The sequence below is a fragment of the Ceratotherium simum genome, chromosome 8, assembly GCF_057802395.1.
Source record: "Ceratotherium simum simum isolate JZ-2026a chromosome 8, ASM5780239v1, whole genome shotgun sequence".
Classification (NCBI taxonomy): domain Eukaryota; kingdom Metazoa; phylum Chordata; class Mammalia; order Perissodactyla; family Rhinocerotidae; genus Ceratotherium; species Ceratotherium simum.
This window is the reverse complement of record NC_141907.1, coordinates 15,768,840-15,790,273: the sequence shown is the minus strand read 5'-3', so window position 1 is coordinate 15,790,273 and position 21,434 is coordinate 15,768,840. Positions and strand designations below refer to the sequence as shown.

At 39.5% G+C, this 21,434-nt stretch overlaps 1 long non-coding RNA gene across 1 annotated transcript in view; it reads left to right on the top strand.

Moving 5' to 3' along the window:
• The first annotated feature begins 702 nt into the window (after window positions 1-702).
• LOC147916403 (uncharacterized) overlaps window positions 703-21,434 on the top strand; it is a 332,266-nt gene continuing 311,534 nt past the window's right edge. The window contains exon 1 of the long non-coding RNA XR_015552884.1: window positions 703-816. This is a non-coding gene — a long non-coding RNA (uncharacterized LOC147916403). The remainder of the gene's footprint in view (window positions 817-21,434) is intronic.

The window sequence follows — 21,434 nt, the reverse complement described above, 5'->3', positions numbered from 1 at the left end:
TATGCTCCTGGCCAGCTGTTGTAATGCTCAGCTGCTTGTAGTTGTTGTGGGCCCTTCAGTCTCTTTATCAGCTGTGGGGAGCCCCAGCACAGTTGACTGCAAGTTCTAATACCACATTTGTGTTGCAGTATTTCTTTTAAGTGAGTAGGCCCCCACCGTGGCAGGTTGTTAGGCTCAGGGCCTTACAATTGCTGTAAGCCTCTAGCCTATTAGGTCTCTTGTCAGCTCTCTGAGGATTGCAGCTGGGTGGGGCTGGCCTCAGGCACAGGAGCACCCAATTGTTTCAGGTTTTGGAAGGTGGAGCAAACCTCCTATGTGGGTCTTTGAGAAGTACAAGTCTTCTGTGGCTGAGAAGCCCTGCCGCCCACAGGTCCACACACACAGTCAACACAGTCCTGCGCCGTGTGAGCGCACCGACCTCCCCAAGTGGACCCAGTCTCTCCAAGGCGGGAGCCCCACACACTCTGCCACCGCCCCACACTCTCCACCCGCTCCTTGTGCACACCCTGCCCCGCTCAAGTCAGCTCAGTTGCCAGGCTGCAGAGAATCCAGTCACCAATCTATGCAGGCCCACACGTTGCCTGAGGGCTTGTTGTTAGGTGGGGCCAGTCTCTAGGGTGGGCTGCCTGCCCTGGCTGAGCTGGATTAAATCGGTGCTCTAGCGGGTGGAGCAGACCCTGGGCTAGCAGGTCTCAGGAGAACTCCAATGGCGTCTGTGTCAGCACGCTCACACCAGGCCACAACAATGGCCGCCGCCAATGTCCCAGTCCCTGGAGAGGTCTCACCCCTCACCGAGATGCACTCAGGGCCTATTAGGTGAGTCTCTTGTCACCGAAGCACTGTGCACCTTTCTTTCTGGTGATTTTAGGATGCTTTCTGGAACGGGTGAGTTTGTGCGTGGGCCCTTTAAGAGCCAGTTTTAGTTTCTTTGTGAACCGGGTTTTCTGGGGGTGCTACCCAATGCTTTAGTAGCAGGCAAAGTCAGATATTATGCTGCTGGTCTCAATTGTGCTGGGTCCACAAAATGCCCACAGCGGGGGCGCTCCCCGGCTCAGGGCCCCGCGCCTCCAGGGAGGCTGCGTACCTTTGAGCTGCTCCCGGCGGCCGTGAAGCTGGCGGCTTGTGAAGGTGGCATTTTTCCTCTCCAGAAGGGAGTCTCTGCCTCTTCTACCCCAGTTAGGATTGTCCGTTGTTGCAGGAGTTCCTCTTATCCAGTTTTCAGTACTGTCTCAGGGGTAATTTTTCCACGAGTAGTTGTAAATTGGCTGTGTCCACGGGAGGAGGTGAGTTCAGAGTCTGCCTACGCCGCCATCTTGACTCCGCCCCCCTCTCCCTTGTCCATTTTTTATGTGATATCTTCCTTGTGAAAGCGATGCTTCTCATTCAAAATGTCAATTTCTCTTAATATTACAGGCATAAAAGTCCATTACTTCACTCAAAAACTTATATTTAGTGCTAATTATATCCAAGCTATGTAGCTGCTTACTAAGGACATGAGAAATTAGCCAAAGCTATGGTCTCTGCTCTTATGAAGCTTACGTTCTAGCACATTAGAAATGGAAACAAAATAATTGTGCAATGAACTCTTTACATTCAATTACAGTAAATGCTGTGAAAGAGAGATATAGGTTAAGGAAGTGTCTAACAGGAAGATTAAGACTTGAAAAATGAAGAACAGGGGTGTGCCAAGTAACATGGGACAGAATAAGTATGAAAAGATGTGCCTCCTATAGGAAAGTGTCTGTAAATCCTGAAGAAGCAAAGTATATTCAAGGAACTATAAAAAATAAAAGACTAATGCAACTAGAATATAGAAACTGAGGGGCAAAATTGTATGAAATTAAGCTGGTAAGGTAGGGAGGGGCCAGATGACACACAATATATCATGACCATATAAAAAGATCAATCTGTCTCTTGTACAGAAAACTGATTGAGACATAAGAATGGCAGCAGGGAGGGCTGCCTGGATGCTATTGACATGCTTCAGGTGAAAGACAATGCTGGCTGGTGGTTGTAGTGGAGATGGACTGATATGGGTAGATTAATATGCATTAGAAGGAAAAATTAAAGGGCTTGGTGTTGTTTTATGATTCACGACATAATACCTATATTCAATGATAGTTTTGGCACAGAGTAAGTGCTCGATAAAGGTTAACAGCATTGCAATGATTATAATCAATGCAGGATCCTGAAGCATCTTGACCTACTGAATATGAAACAGTTCTTGAAATTCGCTGCCAAGTGAATAATCATCTCCTGATACCAGGAGAAGTGACCCACTAGCTGGTTCCTGGGCATCCTTCAAACCAATTTTGAATGACATCCTTCCCAGGGTCACCCTTTTTCCTGCTGAACTTGCTCTCTGCCTCTGCATTGGTGTAACCTTTCACAGATGGATCAGGGCTGCTGTTCTATGCTGATCTGCAGATAAAATGTAGGCTGCATTTCCTGGGTTCAGCTGCCCCTGTTGCTAAGAACCCAGTGACTTTGTCTTCAATAACATATTTATACTAGAAGCTTCCCCTTTAATTCCTTTGACATCTAGTGCTGAAGTCTCATTAACAAGGGTCAAATTTCTTTCAGGCAAAAGTACCTTTGGAAAACTTCATTGTGTGTTCCATATTCCAGCTGCACCATCGGAAAGTTAGCTAATGAACATGTTCCAAACAATGGTGTATTGACAGCTTAGCTCTGGAAAATAATCAGCAACAACCACAATAGAATTTGAATTAATCAACTTTGAAATTTACAATTTTTAATAATAACTAATGTCCATGGTGAGAAGGACACTTTTGGCAATTCAGCAATTTATTTATATCTTGCAGTTTTAAATGAAACTGAGCTTGTAAGAAATCTTAGGAGGACCTCATAAATGAAGGAACAAAGTGAGTGCTCATCTCTTAAGACTCTGATCTGTTTGCCAGAGGTAATATGGTAAATGGACAGAAGCCTAGACTGAAGGTGAAGAGAAACTAACAGTCTTCAAAGGATGACTTCTGAGCTTATAACATTTAACCTGAATTTAGCCTGATTTAAATCTATGTACATATAAATCCTAGAAAATAGGCTTATAGACCTCAAAACTCTAACATACTACAAAGCAATGCTTTCAATTATTTGGATTCTTCCAATTCCAAGGTGGTGTTGGAGAGTGCATTTATTATCTTCTACTGCCACCTTTGCTTCCTAATGAGATGTCCTTGTGTCATAGTTAATAGTTCAACCATTATGTGTTCAGAACAAGTTACCCTTCTAAATGCTGAATGCACCAGGAGTTCTCTGAGTGTGATCAAGTAGCTGGGGGATGAGCAATCCTTTCCACAAACAGTTCTTTAATGAAGTCCGAGTGACACAGTGGGCAAAATCCTAAGTTGCTGCAGCTGAATGGGATAAAACTACTATTGAGAATTAAATGCAGCATATGTTCCCTCATTCAAAAAAAAAAAAAAACTGTTGAGTTTCCTCAATCTTCCAAGAACTATTTTAGACACCACAGATGCAGCTGTAAACAAAACAGTTGAAAATCTCTACTCTTTAGATCTTGTTTTCTAGTGATAAGAGACAGACAGCAAACCAAATATACATATATATATGTTGGGTTATCAGGAAAGGCCTCATTGAGAAGGTTATGTTTGAACAGAGATTAAAAGAAGGATCAAGCCATAATAGATACATAAATACTTGAGAGAAAAGGATTATGGAAAGAGAAAATGGCAACCATTAAGGCTTTCAGGCTTTGAGGAATAGCTGGAAGGTCAGTGTAGCTGGATGGTAGTGAGATAACGGAAGCTGGTAGAAGATGAGATCATCAGAGAAATAACTAGAGTCCTTATTGTGTAGGTCTTTGAAGGCCACTGTAACAATGTTGCTTTTTACTATGAATGAGATGGAAACTGTGGCAGATTAAGAACGGTCACAGAATCTCTGACATTCATTCTGCTGCAAGGTGGCATATATGTCTCCCTCCCTTGAATGTGGGTGGCTGCTTATTGACTGCTTTGACCAACAGAACACAACAGAAGTGGCATTGTGCCAGTTTCTGGGCCTAGGTTTTTATAGACTGGCAGCTCTCACTTCCTGTTATTTGGAATACTCATTCTTGGAACCCAGACATCATGCTCTGAGAAACCCAACCCACATGGAGAAACCATTATAAGCAATCTGATCGACAGCTAGCTGAGTTCCCAGTCAATTGCCAGCATCTACTACCAACCATGTGGATGAACAATCTTGAAAATCCAACCCACTCAAGCCTGGAGACTACACAAGCCCCAGTCACTATCTGTTAGCATTCAGCACTTGCATGAAAGACCCTGAGGCCAGGGGTACTCAGCTGAGACTAGTCAACACACAGATCCATGAGAGACAATAAAAGATTGTTGTTAAAAACCATTATATTTTAGTATAATTTATTATGCAGTGATAAATAGCCATTATAGTATTTATTGCAGGTTTCTCAGTGGAGTCATGATCTGACTTAAATTTTAAGAGGATCACTCTTCTTACTATACTAAGAATAGATAGTGCTAAACAAGAACAAAGGTGGATAGACTAGTTAGCAGGCTGTAATAATAATCTTGATGTGAGGGTAGATCAACTTGGACTGGGGGATTAAATATGAATGAAGTAAGAAGAAGTCAGATTCTGGATATGTTTTTAAGGTAGAGACAATACAATTTGTTAATGGATTAACTGTGGAGTGTCAGAGAAATAGAGAAGTCAAGAAAGATTCCAAAATTTTTATCCAAGAAATTAGGTTTTGGCAGCTTGCAGGAACAGTAGAAATTAAGATTTTGGTTTGGAGGATGTTAATTTTGAGATGTCATTTAGACATCTATGCAGAAATATCAAGTGGGCAGTTATATATATATAAATCTGGAATTAGGTGACAATATCATCCCAGAGATAGACATTTAGTAGCCATCAGTGACTGCATGAGATCCCCAAGAAAGAGCCATAGATAAACAGGTGAAGAAGTCAAATAATTATGCCCTGGGATACTCTTACTTTAAGTGACTACAGAGGAGAAAAGGAGATGAAAGAAGAAAGGCCAATGAGACAGAAGTGATGTGAGGAGAGTAAAGACAAAGGAAGAAAGTGAATAAAAGATGAAAGATGGGGTGACTCTCAAATGGTGCTGACAGGTCAAGTTAGATGAGGACTGAATTGATCATTGGACTTAACAGTGTGAAAGTCATGGTGACCTTGACCAAGTAGCTTCAGTGGAGTGGTGGAGGCAAAACCCTATTTGGACTGGGTTCAATAGAAAATGGAGAAGAGGAACTAGAGATGCAAAGATAGGCAAATCTTTCAAGAAATCTTGCTGTTAAAGGAGAAAGAGAAAGAGGGACTGCAGTTGGAGGAGTAGGGTTAAGAGAAGTAGAGAGATTTTCATTTTGTTTTTTAAGATAGGACAAGTACCAGCATGTCTGTATGCTGATGGCAATTGTCCAGTAGACAGAGAAAAATTGTTGCAGGATTGAGGGGAGAATTGCTGGAACAATGTCTTTGAGGGGAAATTTTATCAAAAATACTAGGAGAGATGACAGAATATGTTGAACTAATATAATAATCCTGATGTGGGTAGATGAAATCATGAGATCATTTCTATTTTATGAGTCAAATAGAACACAAGGTCATCAGCAGAAAGTGAGAACGGAACCAATATGTTGGATGTTTGAGGAGAGAAGAGAAAGTATGACCTGGTTGTCTAGGAGAGATGAAAACAAATTAGACTAGGGAAACGTGTTCTGATGGCTGGGCAGCATTAGGGCCCACTTGAGGTTAGTGATCATGAATTTAAAATGAGACCAGCCAGCATAGCTCTGGTCTCCAACCATGCTTAGCTATGCGGGTGCAGATGCAAAGTAGAATTTAACTAGGGCTAGCATTGTAAAGTGAATAGGATGAATAAAGAAAGAGGAAGAACTTGAGACTGTATGCAGAAGAATGATTATAATGATTGTCCATGAAATTGAAGTTGGAATTTTACTCGCATTGTGTTTTGGCATTAAAAAAAACAACAACACAACTTTTCATTATGGTTGCAGAGCTGGAAATATGGGTCCTACTAAGAACTCTTTTTTTGGTGGAGCATCTTATTTTAACAAAACTCTAAAATTAATTTAGTGAAGTCTTACTGAGTACCTGGTCTGTGGATGATAAGGATTATGGGCACAGAGCTTCTGAGAACCATTTTGATACAAAGGCAGGAAAGGCTGATGTTTGACGCTGGTTACAAAGGCATGATCTGACTCTGGGAATTCTTTAGTACTCATTAGAGAGGCATTTTCATGACTCGGATTTAGCATCCATTTAGCATTCATAGTGAGCTAAGACCTTTATGGAAAATATAAACAACATTCTCCCCGCTTTTATGGAGCTTTATAGGCTACCTGTGTTTTTGTCAAGCACCTAATAAAGACAAGAAGAACTTGTTCTAAATTGCTATTGTAACAATGCGAGAACTGGGATTTTGTTATCAGGAAGTTTAAGAAGTACTTTGCACATAAATTCGAATCTAACCAACAAGTTCACTTCTTAAATTATTTTGCTTCAATAAAGGTTACTTTGTCTTGAAATATATGCCTTCCTGGAATCCCCATAATGCTAATAGCTCCCCCATTCATCATCCCTAATTCCTTATCAGAAGCATATTGCATTTTCTTCTTATAAATCTTTATTCTGATCAAAGAGTCAATTAAAGAGAGATTAAACTTCTTTTCAGGTACGAAAATTTCTCACTTGTCAACTTGAATTCCAATTGCAGTTCTACTTTCAAATCCAGTAGTAGATGCTAGAAAAAAAAATGCACATAACCTACTTAATCCCATTACCAATACAGGCATTTTGTAGTGGTATTTACATTTATGTTATAACTCGGCCCTAAATAACTCATATGTTCTCTTTCTTTCTCTGCCTGTGTAATTTGAATCTCAGTGGGAGGTTTTTCAAAAGATGTATATTCATTGAATAAAGAGTGGCTGAGGGTTCTTACTAAACTTATAAATGTCTTTTTCTTTTCTGCATTTGGCTTTCTACTTTATATTGTATTCCTAAACTGTTTTGCTTGCAATCCTTGCTAATTGTGATGGTTCTCAGCCTTTGGTACTCTTATGAAGACCTATTTTCTCTTATATAGATAGAAATATAACTTGAAAGCAATCTTAAAGCCTGTTTCCTGCACCTACATGCTTTTTTTTGTGTGTGAGGAAGATTGGCCCTGAGCTAACATCTGCCAATCCTCCTCTTTTTGCTGAGGAAGACTGGCCCTGGGCTAACATCCATGCCCCTCTTCCTCCACTTTATATGGGACTCCTGCCACAGCATGGCCTGACAAGTGGTGTGTCAGTGCGTGCCCGGGATCTGAACCGGAGAACCCCAGGCCACCGCAGTGGAGCATGCACACTTAACCACTTGCACCACCAGGCCGAGCCCACCTACAAGCTTTGAAACAAAAATTTGAAAGTGTGTCATACAACGTCTGTCTGGTGAGCTTCTTCTTTTTAGTTATAATAACACAGGTCATGAAAACTGATGCTTTAACATTAAACGACAGAACCTAAATGCTGTTAGCAAGCACCATCTCATTGCTACTCTACCCAAACAGGGTCCCTTAAAGTGTTTTCATTTTGACCTGAAAGGAATCTTGGAAGAAACCTTAGAGATTTTGAGTTGAATTCCTAATTTTTCCAGTGAGCTAGGAATTTTGAGACTTGCCCACGCTTATAAAGCTAATTCAGGGAACAACAGGCCCTAATCCATCTCTTGGTTTTCACTTCAATTTTCTTTCTGGTACACCACACCAGAATGAATAAATAACTACACCGCTCATGTCTGTGCATGTTAAAACTCAAATTATACTGATGCAGTTTGAGATTTTACTGATAGTGGGGCTTTTGGATACTGCTAATTTACGTGACCATGGCTTAATTTTAGGAACATCTATAATGGATATCTACTAGATGTCCCCTGATAATCAGAAATATCTGGTATGCCAGTCAACCAAGATTGGTGGTGGCGAAGGTGGCAGTTAGGAAACTATTTAGGAGGCAGATTAAGAAGCTGCCCAGGAATAATTTATCCTTAAGTAAGAGAAAGTCAAGAGTATAAAAGTTCTAAAAATTGTGGGTCAGAACTAGATGGGAGTTCTTGGAAATGCAGGATAAGCAGCATTCAGATTGGCTCTGGGACAGTCTGTTTACAGCGGTTTACAATAGAGAATGTCGTGTTGGCCATCTCAGCCATCCCTTGGGATTGCAACGCACCACCAATTGTATCAGTGGAACTAGGGGGCAGCAACAGTGTCACACTCACATGGGCACAACCCTTTTGACCTTGAATGTTGGCAGCTTTGGTAGGGGCAACAGTCTCTTAGTCATGGGTTCTCTTCTTGTCCATGACAGTGTCCTCTCTTCAAGAGGAGAACTGGAATAGAAGAGAAAGAAAGGGGTGAATCCACTCAGTAATTACGAGGACTCTAAGAGCATAAGGACCACCCCCGTAAGACCCTCTGAAAGTGTTCAGAAGATCATTGAAGAGGGCTCAGATATTATGACTTATGGGGAGCCTGGGTAAGACAAATTTTGGTATTATGAATCCCTAGGCTGGTATGTTCTAAGAGAATATGAGTTATCCACCTCTATAATTTGGGACACTTACTGGCATAACTATTGATTAATGATGGCTGGTGAATTTGAAATACCTATGAAGGGAATTAGGCAATTGTCAGCAAGTTAGGGGGTCCTTACCTATTCAGGGGATAGAAGAACGGGTGTAAAAGAGGGCCACTACTTCACAGAGTTTCCATCTAGAGCCCTGCCATTTAAAAAATGTATCCACGCTTCCTGCTGGAGGTGTTGTGATTCTGATATGGGTACTATAATATTGGGATAATTTTTTTTAAATGCAATATGTATATCTAACAATCAGGCTTTTTCTTTCTTAAATAACATACATTATATTTATCTGATTACAAAAGTAACTTAGCCAACTGAAAAAAAGTTCGAGGATCTTGTACTGGATGTGTTCAGGGAGAGTTTACATGAAGGGAGAAATGTCCTTCCAGAAGAATTCCTTCAGACTTTCTATGGAGAGGAAATTAGTTATTCTGAGAATCTAAGAAGAATTTCATTAGTGTCCTCATGTCTTTATGGGATATTATCAGATCAATGATTAGTGATATATACTATGTTGATAACCATTAATATAGAAGCTCCCAACAATGCTTCATTAAACTCCTAATTTATTAGTTAATTGCACATTAAGTCACACTAAAAATGCTCAAAATGGCAATTGAGCTCAAAACTAAGAAAATTAATCAAGACTTTTCTGGTTTCTAGGAGAAATTCCCACTATCTAGAGCACAGAGGATGACAGAGGAACTACCAGTCCTCAACTCAGGTTCTAACCTCTGAAATAGAACCAAGTTTGAGAATTGAGCAAAAGGCTTTTATACATGTCAGTGGTGAACCCTGAACAGAGAGACCCTATCCTGTGCCAATTTGAAAATTTTGCTAACACCCCCACCCAACTTCCAGGAAATTACTTTCTAAATCACAAAAGGCCTTTAAAGAATTCTCTCTCTTAAATTACTCTTCTTGCATCCAATGGGCCAGAGATTCATTAGGACACACCTACCGCCTACAGTCCTTGCACTGGTTAAATTCCTCTTATATCTGGAAACATGATTTGGAATTGTATTTGACCTCAAGTTGAATATGGGAGATGTGAGTTGTATTAGCATCCAAGTGAAAGTGAAGGAGATCCATGCACTGGCTGAAGAGCAAACAATAAGCCTAGTGAGATTTCTGATTGCTCAGAATGGAAAATCAGGAGGGAAAAGCAAGAATAAGTAGGGATTTTAAAAACCTCCCAGCCTAAAAGGAGAGGAGCTTTGACCAAAAGATGGAAAAAAAAAAAGTTATAACGTGAGACAATGTTAACAATGAACTATCAACAAGACTTTTTGTAGTATGTAGATGCTAGGAGCAAGGGGGCTCCGTGCAATTAACATAGGAATATACAATACTCTGCTTGTTCTTAGGGTTCTGTTTTCCTTTTCCTTAAAATTCGAAATTGTTTGCATTATTTTTCTATTGATTGATGAAGCTAATTTATACTTAAATATTAATATTCAATATTAATGTTTTGTTATTGATCTTATTTATATTGTATTTCTGGGAATTTGTTAACTCTTGAAAGGCCAAATGCAATTATGCTTCTAAATTAGAAGTAGGCCATCCCTGGTCCAGCAAAAGAGGGAAAGGATATAATTTGATGAAGACCTAACAGGCTATGTTGAGATGTAATCCTGTCTTCACACAGTGGCAAAAGGCTGATGCTATCAGAAAATTTGGGGGAGATACATGAGAACCCTCATTAATTAATTATTAGTATTGGAATTTTTACCTTGGCTGGGGTCATCAAATTGTGTCACTGCTGACTTAAACTGTTATCAATGCCTCTTCGCCTTAGCTTGCTCAAACGCTTTGTGTGGCAGATGGTGGAAGACTGAAACGTCAAACATGGGATATTAAATACCAAGCTTTGAACATCTGGAAGGTTTAAAAAAAAAAAGGAAGAAGAAGAAAAGGAAAGAAAAGTAAATGCATGAAGGTGTCATTCACTCTCTTTCGTACTAACATGACAAAGTATACTTCCTTGCAAGACAGCCAAGGGGATTTCGATTTTGATAGAATACATCACAAGAGAAGACATTCCTCTTTTCCTTATTACACCTGCACAGAGGATTTATTTGCCGCACCTCAGGCAATGAGCAGCCTGATGGTGATGGAAGTCATCAGCATGCCCACAGACACCATCTGTGCAGGAGCTAGGCTAATGAGCAGAGTAAGTAGAGGCTGGCGAGAGACTGGAGGAGCGAGGGGAAAGGGCAAGGTGGCTGGATTTAACTCCAAGCAGTCCAGAGGTAGACCTTTATATAAAACACTGAATCTCAGCCACGGCTGTTCATTAGGCTTGCAAAGGGAGCTGTTTCAGACTTCCAGTGCTCACACCCGTTTCCAGATTGAATCCAAATCCCTAGTGATGGGATCTAGATGGTATGTTTTTTTTTTTTAACTTTCCAGATTATTTTTATGAGCAGTCACTTATAAGAACCACTAATAGAGAAGGGAGTATGCTGAGTTCACTCTGCTCTGTACATCCAGGTTTGAATTCAAGGCTTAGGACATTGCTACTCAAGTGTATTCCAGGGGCCACCAGTATCAGCCTCACCTGGGAGTTGTTAGAACTGAAGAACCTTTAGCCCCACCCTAGACCGGCTGCAGTTTAACAAGATCCTCATATGATTCATATTCACATTAAAGTTTGAAAAGCACTCAATTAGGGTGTTGCTTTTTAAATTGTGGAATTTGAAAAATTGTGAATCAAGGCATTGCTTTTCAAATTGTGGAAAGTCTATGGGAGAAGATTTAAGGTAGAAAGTGTCATGTAATTCATTCTTTCAATCATTCAATAAAAATTTATAGACTACTATGGACTAGTCACTATGGTGGACTCCAGAAACAAAACGGTGAACTTTTACAGGTAGGGTTCCTATTCCAAATACATGTATGATGATCAACTGTGATAAGGGCCAAAAAGAGCACCCCTTCTCCATAACCCCTCTCCAGCCCAAACTCCTTCAATGGGTTACCAGATTGTTTAGAACTGAACCTTTACACACATATATCAGGTCTTTATGACCTGGTGGTTACTGCCAAGTAATTATTCTTTCTGTGCTTGACCCACGCTAGACTTATGAACATTTTCTCAGTCTTGCACTGCTCTTTTCCAGCTAGTTTCAGGTCTCTTGAAATGCTTGTTCCTCTGTCCTGTCACCCCCACTTTCATAGCCTCAGTAACTCCTTCTCACCACCCTTCTGGATAGATCAGTCTCCTTGGTTGTAAGATCTTTCCTTTCAAGATTACTTATCTTGAACTTAACTAAGCATCCTTTTGCTGATGTAAAGTCTACCTCCACCGGTGGCTATAAGCGTCGTGAAACAATGGATCATGCCTATTTGTGCTCACTGCTTTATCTTCAGTGATCAGCACAGGGCCTAGCACATGCTACATGGTCAATAAACAGTCATTGGAGTAATTAATACACACTTGAATGAATGAGTGAGCCACGACACCTTAGGAAAAGAGGGTGACCATGCTAAATATCCCTAAGCAGTCAAATAACGTGAGGACTGGAAATTATCTGTTGGATTTAGTGACATATGGGTAAAACAAATGTCAGGAATGATAGATATTTGATCTTCTTTTTGTAACTTGACAAGTCTTATTAGCATACTGAGAGTACCAGGAAATACTATGGTAAAGGTACACATTTAACCTCTTTAACACAATGATTTTGGCATTTATTTGGTCTCAGAACCCTTTGCTCCAAAATACTAATTAACATCCTGGGCAACTGTTATTCTGATGAACAGTGATCGAGAAGCCTTGCATTCCCATGGGAAGCCCTTATCTCAACGCATGGGAACATCTGATGTTCCCCTAGCATGCTGACTTAGAAAGCTTTTGCCTAGAAGTATCACTCCCACTCACATTTCTCAGGGCTTGAGGTCAAAAGTGAAGGGCAATACCATTCTGTATGTACCCAAAGGATTAGTCAACCAAATATTAGTAACCTGCTGTGATGACTTCCAAACCTCTTGATCACCTCAGACACACTTACTCATCCTTTAGGATGTCACTAAAATGTCCTTCTTTACCTACCTTCATCTCTGCTTCCAATGTATGCTATGGATGTGAACTGTGCTTACCTGTGGAACAGTACTTCTCTTACTGCATTGGAGTATTTCTTGCTTGACTGCACCCTCTGTAAAGGCAGGACTGTTTTTTTCCCCTGGAGCTGGTCCAATGTTGACATGAAAACTCCTTTAAGAAGTAGTTATTTATTGTGTGAATGCATTAATTAACCCTCTGTTTACCTCCCTGTCTTTGGGAGCACTGCATTTCCAACACCACACACAGGCCTAGCACAGAGAAGAGACTCAATAAGCGCTGACCAAGTCTTTATATAAATGAGTGAAACTACTTCATTGAACTGAACCTCAGTTCCCTTGTCTCAGAAGAAAGGTTTCTGATAATAAAGGGTACCATCTATAAAAGCAACAGGACTTGATACACAATTAGGCAAAGTAAGCATTATTTTCCTATCTTTTAAAAAATAAAGGTGAATTTGACCTGACACAAGTACAAAACAATCAAATTTTTTGCCAGATAATATAGGAACTTTTTGTTAGTAATTTCACTAGTTATTAGCTTCCAATAAAGAAAATAAGAACAGAGTTATCTCAAAATGAATTTGATCTTTTAGGGAAAATTATGGATAGACTTTGATATAACATATTATATAGGAAAGTTTGATGGTTTTATAATTAATAATATTAATTAATTTGTTACCTGGGGTACACATTTCCTGTATGAGTCCTTAAATATATAGCTGATCAGTTACACATTAAGAAATCTAGAAGCTAAAACGAGATAATTTTAAGAAGGTAAAAGTCTTAAGAAATAGATCACTCTTAACAGGAAGTAGACTGAAAGGGAGTGCTATGGATATCTAGTAGACCTTTCTCCTGTCCATCCAATCCCCTCTTTCTTTGCTGATCACATCTATTTTTTTTAGGTGACCATCCTGAATTGACTAAATTGCCCATGTCACTCAGGAAGAAAATACATCATTCCCATGATCTTGGACAAAAATCATCCTGGACAAAAATCTAGGAGTTGGTAGGTGACTCAGGCTTAGTCAAACCCAGCCAATAAGACTTAGAGTCCATTTCCATTATTCATGGATTCCGTAATTGTGAATTTTCCTACTTGCTGAAATGTATCTGTAATCCCAAAATCAGCACTCCCAAAGGTTTCTCAGTCATTCACACACATGCACAGAATGGCAAAATGTTTGTCACCCTGTGTATATATTCCCAGCTAAGGTTGAACATAGTGAAGCTCTGATTTTTTTGTTTGAACTCTTCTACTGTAAACATTGTTTTTTCGAGGTCTATTTAGTGCCAAGTTTTCTCACGTTTTTGTGCTTTTTTTTTTTTTTGGTGATTTTACTGTTTACAACAACCCCAAGGAGTAGCTGAAATGTTGTTTAGTGTTGCTAACAGCAAGAAGGCTGTGATGTGCTTTATGGAGAAAATATGCGTGTTAGATAAGCTTCATTTGAACATAAGATATAGTGCTGTTGGCCATGAGTTAATGTTAATGAATCAACAATACACATTAAATAAAGTGTTTTTAATCAGAAACATACATAAAACAATGTTATGTGTTGATTAGTTTGTGAGAATGCTGTGACAGAAACTCACAGGAACCTAACTTTGTATTCCTATATTTTACCGAGGAGCAATGGTGTAGGATTTGCTAATTTAGTGTTTGTGGCCACTTTGTAGAACATTACTAACACAAATAAAGAGAAACGACTGTATTTCCACGGACTTATGTGTGAACTAAATGGAAAGAGATCTTTTTACTATCAGATGGCTGATGGTATTGGATATAACTCTAGAGTTGTTGGTAGCCGCCTTCCTAAATTCAAAAAAAGCCTGTCTGCGAACGGAATCAAGAAACAAAAAGGCAAAGTTAAGAGATAGAGAAAGACAAAAATAGAGGAGAGAGAGAATAAAAAGAGAGAGAGAAAATATGAATGAGAAACAGTCACCGAGACTCGAGGCCTTTGAATCCCTGGGTATTAGCAGTGCCTAAAACAAGTTTACCTTGGGTTTTTTTTCAGTTCCCTAAGACAATAAACCACCTCTTTCCTCTATATTTTCCTTTTCCTTAAACAGTTGAAGTTGGGTTTCTGTTATTTGTATACGAAAGACTTCTAAAACAAAAAGTGAATGTCCTAAAACATTGACCACAGAGAATCGTGAGTACCTTTTCTTCTTTCTTAGTTGCAGGAAGGGATTGACTAACAGTTTATGAAGAGTTTAGAACTAGTTGTATAGAAAATAGATTCTAGCAATTGAACAGAAGTTAAAAATCATAAACATTTTCGAAGGATGTTTCAGAATACTATTCCTCTAATATCTTTAGAAAAGGAATACAAATCAATGAGCCGGTGATGTACTAGGGTCACATTTTGGTTATCTTCTCGTTTGCTTTATTTCAGTTAAGAATGGTTCATTTCTAATTAAGTCATTTAATAAAAAGATTGAGAGATTGGGATTAAAACATACTAAAATTTGAATCCTGGTTTTTCTATTTACTAGCTCTGTGACCTTAATTTTTCCAGGCCTCATTTTCCTCATATGTAAAATAGGCATATAATGTGTACTTAGATTTGCACACAGTAGGCACTCTAATTTTTCTTGACAGAATGAATAAATGTTGTAAGAATTAGATGAGGTAATATAAATAAAGAGATTGGCATAGAGGTTTGAGCATAGTAGGTTCAATAAAAACTGGCTATTATTATTTATAATTGCTCCTTCTTTTATCACTTATCTCATACTTAAGAAATATATATGCAATTAGGTAGTGGAAAGTCAAAAACAAAATCTATGAATTTATCATTTTGCCACCAATATTTATTGTCTGTCATTCTGTTCATTGTAGGATTTACTTGAGATGATAGCAGATAAAAATGACACAATTCATCTCAAGAAGTTTATCAACCAATAGAAAGTATATATATGTAGATAAATATGATTCAAGATAGATTTATTTAAGTGTCATCCTTGAAATACATTGTTACAGCACTTGTTGGGTTTTTAAGGAAGGAGAAACCTCTATATGAAAGATGTGCTTGACATGAAGACTGAGAAAACAGGTCAGGATTCACCAGGTAAGAATGCAACAGGAGGTCCAGGTGGGGCTGTGAACTCTACCTGGGCAACTAAATGTGGTACAATAGGACTGAAATGGAGGACTGTATGAGTTGGCAAGGCAGATAAAACTTTTTTGTGTGTGTGTGAGGAAGACTATCCCTGAGCTAACATCCAATGCCAATGGTCCTCTTTTTTGCTGAGGAAGATTGGCCCTGGGCTAACATCTGTGCCCATCTTCCTCTACTTTACATGGGACGCCACCACAGCATGGCCTGACAAGCGATGCGTCAGTGCCCACCCGGGATCTGAAGCTGCGAACCCCGGGCAGCTGGAGTGGAGTGAGCAAACTTAACCACTGTGCCACCGGGCCTGCCCCGCTAGACGAAACGTTTTGTGTTGTTGATCTTAAGAAATTACCGGGGGGGCCAGCCCAGTGGCACAAGCGGTTAAGTGCCCGCGCTCCGCTGCCGCGATGGGGTTCACCGGTTCAGATCCTGGGCGTGCCCCGATGCACCGCTTGTCAAGCCACGCTGTGGCGACGTCCCATATAAAGTGGAGGAAGACGTGCATGGATGTTAGCCCAGGGCCAGTCTTCCTCAGCAAAAAGAGGAGGATTGGCAGATGTTAGCTCAGGGCCGATCTTCCTCAAAAAAAAAAAAAGAAAGAAAGAAAGAAAGAAATGGAAGAGTCTGCAAGCTTTCAAGCTTCATAGTATAAGCTGATTCACAGCATGCTCTCCAAAGTCTTACTCAAAGGTATGCACTCTCATTTTAAGCTTTCATTAAAAATGGGAATGGTTTTGTCAAAAATATTCCAGAATCATCTAACGAACTTCACCTCACTATATTCCTCTGCTTTGGAAAACAGAGTCAATTTTCAATTTGCATTTCTTTTTGATTATTAAGGAACACTTGAATTATAAGCATGTATGTTTAGATAACTTTCACTTTCTTCCAAAATTTTTCCTCTGCATATTTTTAAAATTAGAAGTCAAAATAATTAATGTTACCTTCCAGTACTTTCTCAATTGCTAATTTTTTTAAAAAAACTTTTACTACCTGCCCTCTATATGTTTCTCACCAGCATTTTTCTCCTCATATTGGCATTATCTAAAGTCTTCCAACTTTCCTTATAATGTATTACGGATTTTCCTTTTTATTCCCCTCTGTTTGGTAGCAAACTAGAATATCACAAATGCCAATAGGCTCAAGATAGTCATTCTAGAGTTTTGTTTCACTTTTCTCCCCCACAAACCCTAATACTAAATAGTGGGTTTTATTGAAATTTATTGGGCACTCTGTATTGTTCATCAGTTTCTCTTGTTCCACACCGCCTTCCCCTTCCCCTTCCACATGCAACTATAAGAACAAAAGGATTGCATAAAATGAGCCAAGTTTGGAAATGATCAAACAGGCGAGGTATAAGTTACAAAAGTTGCTGAAGACTGCTTTATTCACTCAGAACGGAAACATTTGATGGCAGAAGTACAGGAACTAGGAAAACTGATAAAAGAAAAATATAAAGGAAACACTAGTTACTGTTGCACTTCTTAGCACCCTGATCTCACTTTTGCCAAGACCCCAAGTCTCACCAGTTTGATGGTGGCTGAAATGCTGCACATCCACATATTTTAGTCCTGTTCCCCATGACTTCATTTTTATCATGAAAACAGTGGAAATATATTAGTAGGCACTAATCTATAAGGTGTGTATCTGCTTTAATGACCTCTAGTTGAGCTCCATGAAGGAGGAATTATCTTTATATTTTGAGGATCCCAAAAGAGCTGCAGAAGGCTCCAAACAAGAGGTAGAGCAGGAACAACTTACATACTTAGAAGCCTCCTTGACAAACAACAACCAAGAAACAGGAACTCTTGTGCACACCAGTAACAGATAAGAAAGACAGCTGTTGGGCTGGCCTCCTCCCTTCCCTTAGACGAGGCTGCCAGGGGAGGCACTCTCCTGCAGATGTTTCCCACTGCTCAGGTGGGAAGTCAAGCTGTGCAGGCATCACAGTAGGCACTGCAGTAAATCAGATAGCATCTCTCCTGGAAGAAGGCCAATCTGCCCCTAAAGATGTTAGGGACAGCTCCCTGGTAGGTCAGAGAAAAGGGATCTATTTCAATCATTTCCACAAACGTCCCTCGAAACCAGTATTTTTGCCAGGAGGGACTGGGTGTTGCAGTAACTTCCTGCTGAAGTTGAAAAGAAAAAATAAGTGCCCTATGCTTATTCCTCCAGACTCTGATGCTGCTGGAAAACATATTCTGGGTCTCGATTTGTACAGTGAGTCTGTCTTGGCTGTCTCTTTCTTCTCTTTTCCTCCCTGCCTCTCCTTGCAAAGCAAATAATCCCCAAATTTGTAGTTGGGTGAAGGAAGATATTATAAATTAAAGCGAGATTTTAGGATAATCCACACAGCATAGCGTTCATCCAGTGGAAACGATGGTCTATGGTAGGCAGAATGTACTGTTAGGTAACTCACATGTGTGAACAATTTATTTGGTTGACATTGGTGGGCAAGAGGGGGAAATCTGGACCAAACTATTGGTTACATAGTCCTGTGGAAAAATCATGGGCTTTATTGGCTAACAAGTCTGGATTTGAGCCCTAACACCACTATTAATTATCAGTGAGAACATGAAGAGCCTCTCCAAGCCTTGGGCGTCACTATAAAATGGAGATAGTACTTCTCCTTTATAGTGTTATGAATCCTTCATGAGATATTGCAATAATGCTGTATTAGTTTCCTATTGCTGCTATGACAAATAATCACAAACTTAGTGGCATAAAACAATACAAATTTATTCTCCTACAGTTCTGGAGATCAGAATTCCAAAAATCAGTCTTATGGAGCTAAAATCAAGGGATCAGCAGAGATGGTTCCATCTGGAGGTTCCAGGAGAGAACTTGTTCCTTGCCTCTTCCAGCTTTTAGAGACTGTCATCTGTCATTACATAGCTTGTGGCGGCATCACTCCAATCTCTGCTTCTGTCATCACATGCCTTCTCCCCTCTCTAACCTCCTACCTTCCTCTTGTAAGGAATCTTGTGATTAAATTGGAGCCACCAAGATAATCTACTCCTCTCAAGATCATTAACTTAATCACATCTACAAAGTCCATTTTGCCATATAAACTAACATATGTACAGTTTCCAGGAATTAGGATGTGAAAATCTTTGCAGGGCCATTATACAGCCTAACACAGGTATTTAGCACGGATATTGGCACAAATAGACATGCAAAAAATTTCAGCCTCTGTCTCCTCTTCTCCTATTAGCGTTGGAGACAACGTAGACCTAATTGCTCTTTTCCCCAATTTACCATCACCTTGAACACTCTTCCCAGAGGTCCAAACAGAAATACTGAATGGATCCTCTAAGAGTAAAATTGAAAAGCCTTAAAAGCCATGAGAAAGCATAAGTCTTATACTTATGGTATTGGTTTCTCCCTTTGGTGAGTATGTAGGGTATGGTACCCTTTATATATCTGAGTTACATTTGGAAAACATTGGGAATAAAACCAAATTATGTAGCTAATTGTAAGTGTAAAACCCTCATGAGTAAAGACTAATTTTTTCCTTCAATGTATACTGAAACTAGTTACAGAAAAGCCGTTTGGATTTTGAGAATGAGAGGATCATCTTAGTTTTTATAGTTCATGAGAATCCAGGTCTTGTGATATGAGGGAGTTGGAACTGCTAGGTATATTGAGCCTCTGATTTAATATTCTTTCAAATTGCACTGACATCATAATCATTTATCTTCAAGGAAAGCCGAGGGAGGCCAAAATAGTTTCAGTTTCGCTCCGTTTTAATGATAAATTCCTGTCTTTTTGCTGATGTCCGCTATAAAGTAATCATTCATATTGCCATCATATGAAATGAACCAACTGAATCAAAATATTTTTCATAGGGGTGTAGCCTAGAGAAATGAAAGAAACAGCATGCTGGACTTCTCATGCTGGGCTACTTTTGGATGGCCTCCTTCAAGGATCAATTTAAAGCTAACTTCTACAACAAAGCTTTATTCAATGAGGCAGAAAAATGTGCAGAACCCACACACACTTAACAAAAGTAGTCAGCTGACTGCACTTGACTTAACTGTACAAAATATAGAGTTTATTCTACATATCACTCTCGCTACCAGGGACAGTAATTATGGGGACAATGCATGATTCATTAACTCACTCTTCACTTATTCATTTTTTCATCAACGATCTTTGACAAACTTACTATTTTTTCATTCACTCATTCATTTAAATATTCATTCTTCCATCTTCTCAACAATCAATTTGTGTATTCATTAATTCACTTATTCAACAAAACTGCATTGAATACCTTATCTTTGCTTATATTGTGTTGGGTACTGGAGATGCAAAGATTAATCAAATATGTGCATGCTCTAGCAACCCATCTCTTGGTCCATTCCTCAATTAGAAGACTCTGAGAAGAGGACACAGGAACAGAAGCAGGATGTTTTATTGATGATCCACTGATGATCACCTTAAATATAGGCTGGTAAATTTTGATAACAGAAAGACTAATTCGATTATTGAGAATCTCACTTCAGACCATCCAAATGTGTTGGGGCTGCATCCTCAATTATTGCATCTTTGTTGACCAGTACAAGCTTTGGTGGAGAGTTTGTGCTCAAAATCTGTGCCGTGTGTATTAATCTGTGATTAATGACTAATTATGTTACTAGCCCAAGAAAAATGTGGATTCTTCCCAACAAAATTGTTTTTATCCTGGTCAACATCACTATGGAAGACATTGTATGTTACCGTCTCATACTTCACCTGCTACCAAAGTGTGAACACTGAATCTGGTTGGAAAATAGGAGTGAGTGAACTTCTCTGTGCTTCTGGGTAAGGTCTGAGTAACTGTCACTAAAATAACAGGCTCTGACTTTGTGTTCTCACCAAAGTCAGTCTTCACCATAATAACATATAGCCAAGAGAGCATACTCATTGTAGTTTTGACCCTCCTAATCCAGGCACCATTTGTATTTTTGAGACCTGATTCACTCTCATCCCACCCTACTCTCCCTCTCTATCTAGTCTTTCTTCTGTTCCTCAATACTCAGGTTGGTCCATGAAAATTCATCATTCCTCAGATATTTTAATTTTCCTTTCTTTGTTCCTATCTCCACAAGCCTATTATTTCTTGCCTCTCGTCTTTCCAATATTTCCTGAGGAGAGCATAACTAATAACATAATTTTTTTTTCCTGGTTTTCTTTTGTTTCCTGTTTTTTTTTTTTTTTTTTTTTTTTTGGTGAGGAAGATCAGCCCTGAGCTAACATCCGTACCAATCCTCCTCTTTTTGTTGAGGAGGACTGACCCTGGGCTAACATCGTGCCCATCTTCCTCCACTTTATATAGGACGCCGCCACAGCATGGCCTGACAAGTGGTGCATCGGTGCACGCCCAGGATTCCAATCCCTGGCCACCACAGCGGAGCTTCTGCACTTAACCGCTATGCCACGGGGCAGCCCCTAACATAATTTTTAAGTAGTTGAGTTATCATTCTCCTCCTGCCCTTCACATACACATGGTCATCTCAATGCTTGTTGGAGTCAAGAGCATTATCTTTTCTGTTTTTTATATTTCCCATTGCTCTGCCCCTAATGT